This window comes from Ambystoma mexicanum, chromosome 5p, assembly GCF_040938575.1.
Source record: "Ambystoma mexicanum isolate Mex_15411 chromosome 5p, UKY_AmexF1_1, whole genome shotgun sequence".
Taxonomy (NCBI): Eukaryota; Metazoa; Chordata; class Amphibia; order Caudata; family Ambystomatidae; genus Ambystoma; species Ambystoma mexicanum.
Genome location: NC_090930.1, coordinates 500104349 through 500116460, shown reverse-complemented (window position 1 = coordinate 500116460; position 12112 = coordinate 500104349). Strand labels below are relative to the sequence as shown.

At 47.9% G+C, this 12112-nt stretch overlaps 1 long non-coding RNA gene across 1 annotated transcript; it reads right to left on the bottom strand.

Moving 5' to 3' along the window:
- Positions 1-1362: 1362 nt before the first annotated feature.
- LOC138481044 (uncharacterized) lies at positions 1363-9019 on the bottom strand. Its single transcript, XR_011274187.1, has 2 exons — positions 8820-9019; positions 1363-3100 (listed from the first exon to the last, which is right to left on the bottom strand). It is a non-coding gene; the product is annotated as an uncharacterized lncRNA (long non-coding RNA).
- Between the last annotated feature and the right edge of the window lie 3093 nt (positions 9020-12112).

Here is a 12112-nt window from a genome sequence, read left to right as displayed (position 1 = left end):
CCAGAAAGTTCTAGAAGGTGCCACTTCGCGATTGCGAAGGGCTTAAAAGGAGGGGTGCTGAGGCAGTCAGTAGAAAGCTACACTTGGAGGATGGACACATCGCTCTAGGCCTGTTGATGCCGAGATCTCTCTCCTGGACTGTTTCAGGGCTTTTCAGTGACTCCTGGCGAGATCAGGATGTTTTCTCCTGCTGTGTCAACAGTGATGTATTTTATTTAGACGTCTTTTATTCTCCACATGTATAGCATTCATTCAACCATTTAGTACTTTTTACTGCATTTATCCATTAGTTTAATGTTTTGTCAATGGTATGAATGAAGAGGCTGTAAAAAGCCAGTTAGCAGTGCAATTGAGTGTCTGTGTGAATAATTGCTCCCCAGCGTACAAGGTTTTCGTTCAGTGCACTGGAGGAGAAAGCAGCTAAGAGTTCTGTGTAATATATCCAGGCACTTTTTGAACAGCAAAACAAGCACAATTTGCGTGCTTGGTCTTTCCCACTCTGCATCATTCAGCTCATCTTCCTCGTCCCAGTATTCCTACAGTTATGGGAATGGAAGTCCATTTTTGATGTTTTACAGGGAAAGTCTGGGTGAGCATTCTCAGAAATCTTCAAGTGCAAGTTAGTTCTGAATAGCTTTTAAGCAGAGTCGGAGGAGCAATTGTCATGAGTTGTGAAGGATATGTCAAATCTTGTTAGTAGGTCTTCAGTTTCTTTCTTAGGGGAATGAGGAGAAGTGTAACAACATGCATTAAGGCATTGGGTATGGATGGGGTATCCTCATTAGAGGAAGGGGAATACCATGCCGCCTTTGATGGTGCTCTGCTACTCCCCTGGAGGTTGTCTCCTCCTGTGTGATCCTCCCACATATAGCCGCATACAAGGTCAGGTTCAGGTAAAAGCTGCCATCCCCTGGGCACATGGGGAGAGGTCACAGCTGGGAAGTGATGACACCATCAGAGGTGACTTTCCAAATCTCTCTTTTTTAACCACAATGATTTGCCAGTCGTTTTGGAAACCCTATGCAGAATTATGCCATTCACAGGAAACTAAGGCATATCATTAATCACTTTGGATAAAGCGCTTCTATTCCTTACAGATCTTTGTACATTTGTTACTTTTCACACAATATTGCTTACTACTTCTTCTGTAATCTCTTTTTAGACTGGTTTCTTGAAACCCTTTTTTAAACTCAAAAATATTTATTCTTCTCAGGTAACGTACAAACTTGAGACAGTCAAGTATTGAATGGTTGGTTTCGATAATGCTGTGTGCACAAATTTTCTTTAAATTTATATAATGAAGATTGCCCAGGCTTATAGCGCCAGGTAGTCTTGATTCTATTAAAGACACAGAGGCGAGCATTATGCTTTAACTCTTTAATGCCACTCTTCACAGCAGCCTCTCTTTAAAGCAAATTTCTCTTTTTTTTAACAGTATTTTTATTGATTTATTTTTTGCATTTGTTTCAGCGCACAAAGCCCCCAGGCATCTAGGTGCTAGTTACAGAAAGTACATGATACATAAAAAGTGCATGAATAAAGCTATGGTTACGTTCATATAATGGTATGTGTACATAAACTGGCAAAGTCTCACCTCATGTTATGGGGGATATATCAGGCAACATTAGAGTCAGATAGGTATGGTAAAGCCGCACATCATGTTGGGGTGGGGTTTATACAAGAATGTTAACATAGTCCCAAAAAACCCTTAATGCATTACCCAAGGCATTGTACGAGCCAGAAGTGGGACGATTACACAGATCAAGGAACAGCTAAGTTTGAGTTATTCACAAAGCATTCTAGGGCATGGGAAATGAAAAGTTAGCAGAGTTTAAAGAACACCTTGATGCATCATGTACATAACAGTACTCGGGGTCATACAATCCGGGTGGTAATAAAGGTTGTGTTTGAGCTGCATATATCGGTGGATAAGGGGAGAAAGTACGCGATAGTGGTGAAGAAAGTGAGAGTCTCTAGGCAAGTGTTGGGGGGGCCGTTATAATTGTTATCTGCTTACCAGTGCAGGCGATAAAAGTACTTGAGCCAAACTTGTAGAAAAATCTGGTGCTGTGACAGGCTCAGACAGGAGCCTTAGTGGGGGCCTTTAGGGGAGGGGCCGTCATCGCCTGCCGACTACGGGCATCCAGTCTCCTTTGTGCCCCAGTCAATACCAAGGGCAAAGGTGGCGGTCTTAGGGACTCTTCGTTGGGATGAGAATGAAGGTGCTCCTCGCAGGCTCTGATGCAGACAACCTCCTGAGGTGGAGAGAGGGACTGGAAATATGGAACGAAAAATGGACCATAAGAGTGGGACTCGGGAGAGGGACTGGCATCGCCTGCTGGCTACAGGTATCTGCTCTTCTTTGTGCCCCAGCCAATCGCAAGGGCAGGGAGGCGGTTTTAGGGACTCCAGGGTGCAGGCAGTAACATCTGATGCATCCTGGCGACCATGATGGAAAGGCCACGACGGGATGAGAATGAAGGAGCTCCTCATGGCTATGATGCAGGCAACCTCCTCTGAGGTGGAGAGAGGGATAGGAAATATGAAACAAAAAATGGGTCATTAGAGGGGGGCCTCGGTAGAGGGGCCGGCATTGCCTGCCGGCTATGGGCATCCGATCTTCTTTGTGCCCCAACCAATCCCAAGGGCTGGGAGGCGGTCTTCAGGCCTCCAGGGAGAAAACATCAGATGTATCCTGGCGACCATGATGGAAAGGCCTTGCCAGGATGAGAATGAAGGAGCTCCTCATAGGCTCTGATGCAGGTAACCTCCTCTGAGGTGGAGAGGACAACAAAGCTTCCATCCAAAACGTGAGCGACTACCAATACCCAGAAGTCCCTAGTGTTCCTGTAGTTTTGTGCTTTTTCCAACAACCAATCCTGGCCCAGTACACTATCCATGTCATGTCCTGTCCATATCTCCTCCTCTTTCTTTGATGATCCAACCAACGACAACCGTCCAACTTCTCAAATCAGTGCGAACCCATCAGGTGACTTCCACACAAACGCGGGAACTTGCTCTGCCTTGAACCATATATTGACTCATGTACTCTCCTCCCTTAAGTCCACCGGCTCAGCTCAACAGTACTTATGGTCCTCACCTATGAAGCAAACAAAAGACCAACATCAGGGAGGGAATATGCAGCCCATGCCGCACATCCATCATTAACACCTCTCTGCTCCGAAACATATTCACATAACAAGCCAATATGCTTATATCGTTAGATAATCTTTCATGCATGTTTGCACCAGCAAATCCCCCTGCGTATTCAGGGTGAGATAATGCTTGCCTCTGTGTCTTTAATAGAATCAAGACTACCTGGTGCTATAAGCCTGGGTAATTTCATTCTATGTCAAAACCGGATGCGAGCATTATGCTTGCTTGAAGCTGTCTATCACTACTGCAGCCAAAGATGATACAGGCTTAAAATAAAAGGTCTTAAACGTTCCCTTCGAAGACCAATCATTTGACTTCATAATTCCCGGCAAAGAAGCACCTGATGCAAATGCCTTGGACGCCATTGCCCCTCTAACTGAATGCGCTCCAAACAACTCTAAGTCTACGCTTGCCACGTGCATTACTTACCGCACCTACCTAGCAATAGTGGCCGAGGCTACCGCATGAAAAGCTTTCCTTTGTGCAACCAAAAGCTGATCCACTCCACGGGGTCTCACCCCTTTGGTAGCCTCTTCGTGGGCTTTCATGCACCGGGCTTACGCACAACTTGGATCCTCAGGGAAGTATGACTATGAGATGACGAGGACCTGCTTTTTGTTCTTTTAGTGATATGAAAGGCTATCCCTTCCAGGTAAAAGACTTTCCTGCTGAGCTCTAGTGCCTTCATGTCTGAGTCTCTCCTACATGACACCAAGCAAAGCAACATTGCCAGCTTAATAGAGAGACATTGAATAGATAAGGAGGTGTTCGCCGCCCACTGCATAAACAGTCGAAAGACCACCTCTACGTTCTAAAGCACTGAATATCTGGCCGTTTGTGGTTTACGCATCTTGATACCTTGTAAAAGCCTAACGTTCACCTATGGTGGCTCCGTCAAAGTTCTCATGACCTGCGGGAATGGTTGACCTATAGGGCCTCATTACGACCCAGGCGGTAAGGGGTTAACAACGCGGTAAAAGGTGGTCGGCACTGTTAACCCCCTACCACCCAATTACGAGGTCCCTTTGCGGGTCCCCACCTTAACGGCTGGTTTTACCAGCCGTTAAGGAAGGAACCCGCAAAGGGACTTTCGAGGTAATTACGGTACCGCAATTTGTGGTACCGTAATTACCGTCTTCCCCATTCCCATTGAGCCCTATGGGGGCAAAAATGGGAATGGGGAGGGGCCAATGGTGAATGGGGAATTACCGCCCTGCCAACCTTGGAATGGGGCGGTAATTCCGCCATTCACCATGGCGGAATCGGTAAATTACCGGCATCAACCATGGCGCTAATAACGCCATGGTTAACGCCTGGGAGGCCCATAGACTCCTATGGTGTGGAAAGCTCTACCATCATGCGCCAAGCTTGCCAAGAAATTGGACCTGCACTAAAGGAGCCAAAACGGGATAAACATGCTGGGTTGAGCACCACTCTTCCCACTTGGCCCAAGCGGTGTCATAGCTCCTAAGGGTGGAAGGCACCCAGGAGTCTCTGATACACTCTGCAGCAACCACTGAAAGGACAGAGAAGGACTAGCAATGCCTGAAACTCTGCATGCTGGTTCGATTGAGGCAGAATCACTATCGGGAAATCTGAAGAAAGTTAAATCAGAATTGGAAACCATGCTTGCGACTTCCACAATGGACAAACTATTACTAGCTCTGCTCGCTACCTGTGCACCTTTGCCAGGGTCCTCGTCAGCATGGTGAACGGCGGAAACGCATAGTGTAGTGCCCCGACCATCTGTGGAGAAGCGCGTCCATCCCCAATGCCCACAAGTCTAACCTCCAGCTGAAATACATTGGCGTTTGTGTGTTCAACCTGAAGGTGAAAAGGTCTATGTCTACTTGTCCCCAGAGCTCCTGTAATTGTAAGAACAGTGGCCTGTGCAACCTCCAGTCGCTCACATCCTCCAGGTACCTGGAGTTCAAATCCGCGATTACGTTCTGCTTCCCTGGGAGATACTGTGCTGTTTTCGCTATTTTCTTCTCTAGACAGTAATGCCAGAAGTCTTTCACTAGCTCTACTAGCATTTTCGATCGTGTTCCCCCTAGTCTGTTTATGCACCTCACTGCTGAGATATTGTCCCTCTTCAACAGGATGCAGCAGCTTACTCTCTCTTTGGCGAAAGCTTTCACTGCGAATGAGCCCGCCAAAAGCTCCAAAAAGTGTGTTTGTGCATTTGCAACTCTTGGTGGGACCTTTTTCCCCTGTTTGCAGTGTCACTCATCTTGTGTCCCAGCCTGCTCTGCTTGCCGCCGACTCTATCACCAGCTCCGGTACATCTCCGAATATGGCCATTCCAGGATTCCATATTCTGGAGCCACCATTCTAGTTCTAGTCTCCCGTCTTCGTCTAGATGGACCATCTGATGGTACCAGACCCCTCCCTGCAAGTGTCTGATCTTAAGCCTTTGCAGGGCCCTGTTGTGAAGGGGCCTGGGAAATATCGCCTGGATCGACGATGCTAAGAGACCCACTATCCTGGCTAGACTCCGAAGCTAAATATGCGCCTTCAGAATCATCGCCTTTAATTCCTTCTTTATTGTTCTCATCTTATGTAAGGGAAGCTCTAGCGTGGCCTTCCTGGTGTCTATAATGAACCCTAACAACTCCATCCTCTACCTCGGTACTAACTCTGACTTCTCCTTGTTGACTAGGAAACCCAATGAAGTTAGTAGAGAGGACACCCATGGAACCTGCGCTGCCAATGTCTGTCTGTCATGCGCTAAGATCAAGATGTCATATGGGTAGACAATGATCCTGATCCCTCTGTCCCTGATGGCTTCTTCCACTGGCTGCATGACTTTGATAAAGGCCCAGGGGGCTGACACTAGTCCGATGGGTAGGCAGGTGAAACGCCAGCTATAACCCTTCCACAAAAACCTTAGGAAGTTCCTGCACTGCGGCGCTACTAGGATTGTGATATATGCATCCTTCAAGTCTAGCCTCGCCAGGCAGTCTGCTTTGTGCAGGATGTCTTTGAGGAGTTGTATGCCCTCCATTGTGAAATGCTGATAGACCAGCCAACTGTTCGGAACGTTCAAATTGATCACTGGCCTTACTTTTCCTTTCCTGTGTACCAGGAACATATTGCTGTAGAACCCTGTTCGCTCTCGTAAGCATGGCTCTATTGCCCCTTTTACTACCATGTCACTTAGCTCGCTGTCTAGGCGAGCTCCCTCTTCTTTTGTCATTCTGTGCTTTGCTGGGAACTGGTCTTGCTGTGGGGGACATACACATTCTAACTTGAAGCCTATGATGGTCGGCAAGAACCAAGCATCGCTGATAGCTACGGCCACTTGCTTATACAGAGCTGCGTCCTTCCCCCCACTTTGGGATAACTCTTGCCATGTGCACTTACCGCTGTTACCGCTCTGTTGTCTGTATCCACCACAACCTCACTGCCCTCAGGGTCCTCTCCCGCTGGACGTAGAGAAGGCGTCTTGTTGCTAGCTTTCCCAGTATTAGGCAAAGGGCCTTGGGGCTCCTCGTGAAGTCGAAGCGACCGGTCGATCGGCACCTATGCTGACCGGTCCCTATAAAAACACGTCCTGGAAATATTTTGCTAATAGATGTCTGTGTTTTCTCCAGCACAGCGTAGGTCCCTACGAACTTTGACATCTCCACAAATTGGAGACCTTGTTCAGCCTTGCCCGTTTCACAATTCGCCAGATCTCCAAACTTGCTGTCGATTTTAAGCAGCACACTACACTGCCTTTCTGATGACAGAGCGCAGCTGGCATTGCCTAGCAGGCATACCGCCCTCTGTACCAAACTCGCTAGTCTAGTCACATCTATGGGCTCGCCCTCTATGCCAGGTCCATAATCTTTGCCAGGGATCTGGCTATGTCCAGAACCTTGTCCTGACAATTCTTCCAGGCCCGGTCCACCCCATCCCTGAGGTCCTTAGTCGCCTTCGTCACAAATGTGACCAATTTCACATCCAATTCTAGGGTGTCCATTACTTTGCTGGGCAAATCCAGCCTAGGGCACTCAGTTCTCGTTCAGAAGTGCTCTTCCTTTTCTAGGGGCTTCTTAATGAGCTGTGCAATGTATTGGGCCACCCTGGGTGAGGGTAGTCACTCACTCGACTTGGGGGTGTCGTATGCTGTTGGGATCGAAACATGTCACCCATGTCGTCCCTTACATCCCTTACATCGGTTGTGTCTTTGGATAACTTTGCGCTCAACTATACTGCTATTGTCCTGCTAGATGTCGCCATCTTCCTCATTTTCTGAGGGAGTCTCGCCATCATTGGCATCCCCTGTGTTTTTCGCCCCTGGGGTAAGGGGTAAGAGGACTGGCACTGTCGATTTCCCTAGAAAAGTGCATTTCAGCTTACTGAATGGGTCAGCTTCCTCCTGGGGCGGCTGTAGGCCCCGATTTTGGAGACCTGGGGATGGGGGTAGAATATGGGGTGCTCTTCTGGTCTTCAGCACCCCCTAGACACCCCTTTTCCCATGGGGCATGATGCCCCGGTCCCTTCACCTGGACTGAGCTCTCTTTTCCTTTTCTTTTGGAGCCATGTTCTTTGTCACGATGAGCGATTCAAGTGCCTGTAACCGTTCATGAATGGGCTGGACTCCTTGTTACATGGCTATGGCCAGCGAAACCCCCAGTACCCTCTTGAAACCCAGGAACAAATCCTTATCCATTTCCAGCTCCTCCTCACTGGAGAAGAGCTGTCTGGCTCCATGTCACAATTAGTTAATAGGTGCATAGTGCCAATCAATGCCTGACCGTTGCAGGCTGCTAGGAGAGCAGGCACTCGTAATTGACCCTGTGAACCATAACACTTCACTGTCAACCTTTTCGTGCTTCGTCGTATTAATTACTATTGCACATGCATGCACACTGAAACGTTATGGCCTTTCCTCAAGTGTCTGCATCTTATTGAATGGCTCACTCCCTTGTCATGTCCTGCATGCAGACAGTTAACTTGATGTGACGAGGAGGCTTGTCACACTGGGAGGAACTAATGCGCATGGGATTTGCCGTGTTCGCGGCAGTGTGAAAAGAAATAAAGATAAGAGATCACCCGTTATCACAGGCTTTGTGTCCCTTATTTCTAGCGGGGCGCACGCAGGGCCCTGGAGGCCCATTCTGAGAGATACCACGTAGCAGGACAGGATATCCCTGGTGGGATTGCGTCTATACGTGTCGGCGGTAGTGAAGGGTGCTTTTCTCCCTTCTCCGCCACTTAAGGTGTGCCCCGTGGAGAGCACCTGTCACCACGCTTGAGCGTCATTGCTTGTGGTCCCGGCTGGTCCCCAGGGGCCACTTAGCATCTTTGGATAAGCTGTTCTCACTCCACCTTCCCCCTATCCGCAACAGTGGCGGGTGGAGGAGCATCAGTCCGGAGGTCCAACTCTGCGCCTCTCTGACCCTAAATGCGGGTTGCGTCCGGCATACGCTCAGGCTTGTCCACGCTGTCACGCGCACTGTGGACTAAGCCGCGTTGCCAGTAAACACTAGTTGGAACCCTCTAAGCACTCGATTATGCCTGTCAATGGAGACACATAAGATCATTAAAAATACTAGCTAAAATCCTCTCAGCACTCGATCATACCTGTCAGTGAAAACACATAAGATCATTACAAATAGGCACTCAATCTCAGCACCTGTTAATGCATTTTAATGAAAAATACAAAAGCATACCTTACAACTCACTTGCATTTGGTGGGTGTCACCCACCACTTAGGCAGCTCTCTCACCCGCCAAGCCCCCTACACGCCCATAGGAATCAATGGGCTCTCACCCGCCCAATGCAAAATCGGGTGTTTTCACCCGCCCAAGGGCCATGAAAGGTTGAGAGCTATGCAAAAGAGCACTGCCAAAAGTACTTATCTGCTTGGAAGAGCAGCATAGAAAGAGGAGGAGTTATGGACATGACATGACGTGGATAGTGTGCTAGTGGGCCAGGATTGGTTGTTGGAAAAAGCACAAAACTACAGGAACACTAGGGACTTCTGGGGATTTGTAGTCCCTTACGTTTTGGATGGACGTTTTGTTCTTTTGGTTATTTACTGTTTACAAAAAAGAAAGAGAAGTGTGTTTTAAAGCAGAGAGGCTGCTGTGAAGAGTGGCATTAAAGAGTTAAAGCATAATGCTTGTCTCCGATCTTGACATAGAATGTATATATTGATGAATGCATTCCGCAGTATTTCATTAAAAAGAAAATCTAAATGAGTAATTTTTTTTACTTTTAAGATCACAAGCAATGCCTGTGTCCAGCGCAGCATCAAATCGGGTTTCAGCGCATTGTATTTTTTTTTTTTTTAAAAATCAATTGTTATGTTATGTTACCTATACTTGTTAAGCGCACGTTTGCCCGAGGGTATCTTGGCGCTAGCAGCATGGAGCAGCAAATTATATAGCAAGAGATTTAGAATAGAAACGTTTTCAATGACCGACAGAAAGAGAAATGGTCTGCCATAGCCCAGAGCGAGCAGCGGCCACCGAGAAGGCACGACCACCGATACGGGTTAGTCTAATACGTGGGACAGGCACCCGGAGGGCGGACTGAGATCGAAGACAATGGGCCTCATTACGACCCAGGCAGTAAGTTACCGCCTGGGTCGTACCTTTACCACCATGGAGTAAACTACGTTTACGCCATGGTGGTTGGCGGACTTACCGCCCCATTCCGAGGTTGGCGGGGCGGTAAGTCCCCAATCCCCATTTACCCCTCCCCATTCCCATTTTTGCCCCATAGGGCATAATGGGAGTGGGGAAGGCGTTAATTACGCCACCGTAAATTACGGTGGTGTAATTAACATCAAGGTCCCTTAGCGCCATGGATTTTAACACCTGCTAAAAGCAGGTGTAAAAACCTCCATGGCGCTAAGGGACCTCGGAATCAGGCGGGATCAGGGTCGGCGCTGTTTACGCCGCCGTAAACCCCTTACCGCCTGAGTCATAATGAGGCCCAATGAGCAGGCAAATAGCGTGGAAACTTTGACTGTATGTATTCTGCCCCTAACCCATAGAAGGCAAGATAAACGATGCACATGGATTTAAAGAAAATCAGTTTCTCAATGGGCAGCCAATGGGGCTGCCTCAATAGAGGAGACATGTGGGCGCCAAACGGGAGTTGAGAATAGCCCTGGCCGCAGCATTTTGAAGCAGCTGAAGTCGATTGATGAGAAAACAAGGCTGAGCTAAGTAGAGTGAGTTGCAATAGTCCACTCTGCTCAAGAAAAGCGCAGCCACCACAGGGGCTTCACACTTAGCCGGAATATAAGGAATAGTTTTTCCGATGGATACGCAGTTTGAAATGGCCAAATGTACAGACTGCCACAACCTGCTCATCCATAGAAAGGGATGAGGTAATTTGAACCCCCAAATTCCTGACTGAGGGTGATGGCAGAGGAAAAGGACCAAGGGAGACATGCCAAAAATCCGTTGTGCAGAAGGAGAGAGGGGAGTTTGTACCAACGACAAGGACCTCAGTCTTGTTGCCATTTAACTTTAACCAATTGGTCGCCATCCAGGCACCCAGGTCCTCAAGACACCTCCAGAGCTTCGCCGCCAATGCAGATCGGGTGAGATCCAGGCAGACCAGGATTTGTGTATCGTTGGCATAAAAATAGTGGAAACCATAAGATAAGAAGCAGAAGAGGCCTAATATAGATATTGAATAGCATAGGAGAAAGAGTGGATCCCTGAGCGACTCTACAGAAAGCAATACTGATTTAGAAGGGAAAGGATGAAGAGAGACTGACTGGGACTGATTGGCCAGGAAGGCCGAGAACCACCCCAGAACTTGGCCAGAAAGACCAGCCGCAGAAAGACGGGAGATCAGGGTGGGGTGATCGACCATGTCGAAAGCAGCTGAGAGGTCTAAAAGCAAAACTGCTCTGTCACCACCCTGATCAACCAAGCGAACTAGGTCATCCAGCACAGAGTTCAGGACTGATTCCGTACCCCTGCCAGGCTGTAACCCAGATTGAAAAGTGTCAAGAAACCCAGAGGACTTCAGGAAAGTGGAGAGCAGGGGTGAGACCAAAGCCTCCAGCACCTTCATCAGGAAAAGGCAAGAGGGAGATAGGGCGAAAGTTGGCAAGCACCTCAGTATCCAGAGAAGGTTTTTACAGCAAGGGGATCACTAGAGGTATTGGGAAACCCCCGTCATGAAACAAGGCGTTGACTGCCGCAGTGACTTGGGGGGGGGTAGTCACCCGAGATTTCCTTCAAGAGGGCCAGAGGGATGGTATCAGCAGAGGAGGCTGATTTGAGACGGTGGATCGCCTCAATTATATCTTGGTAAGAGAAAATAGGGAAAGTGAACCAGATAGCATTGGGATGAGGAGAAACATCAGGGATAGCATTAGCAGCCGGTGGACCCGCCCCACTGGAGATATTTTCCCGAATGGCTATGATCTTAGCGTGGACTAAGGAGGAGAACGCGTCACAAAGGTCTTGTGAAGGCGGCACCTGAGGGCCCATCTTGGTAGGAGTAGAGACTGAACCAATTCAAACAGCGCCTTCGGTTGATTGACAGTGCTTTCTGATAGGCTGTCAAGGATTGGCGAAAAGCAGTTTTAGCTTTGCTAGAGTAGCAGGCAAGCCACTTTCTCTCCGCTTGTCTGCATAGCAGTTTTCCGGCCCTCAGTTAATTACCACTGAACTCTTCTCCGGGAGTACATGCTGTTCCTTTCCTTTTCTAGAATCGTTTTTTAGAAATCGATCGCCCTGAAAAAGTACAATAATATGTGCAAAACACGTGTCAGCTAGTTTGCTTTCTCATGGAATAAAAAAAAAAGTGAAACATGGAATAATTTGTGCAAAATTATTAATGCAAAAATAAAAGTGTAACTCTTATTTATAAAACATCACTCGAGCCCTAACATTGTCTACCGCACAATTTCCAGCACGTTGACAAGAGGAGGTTCATGTGACATAAAGGAAAGTAAGACGATATCAGGGACTAAAACTGAACATTTCTTTGC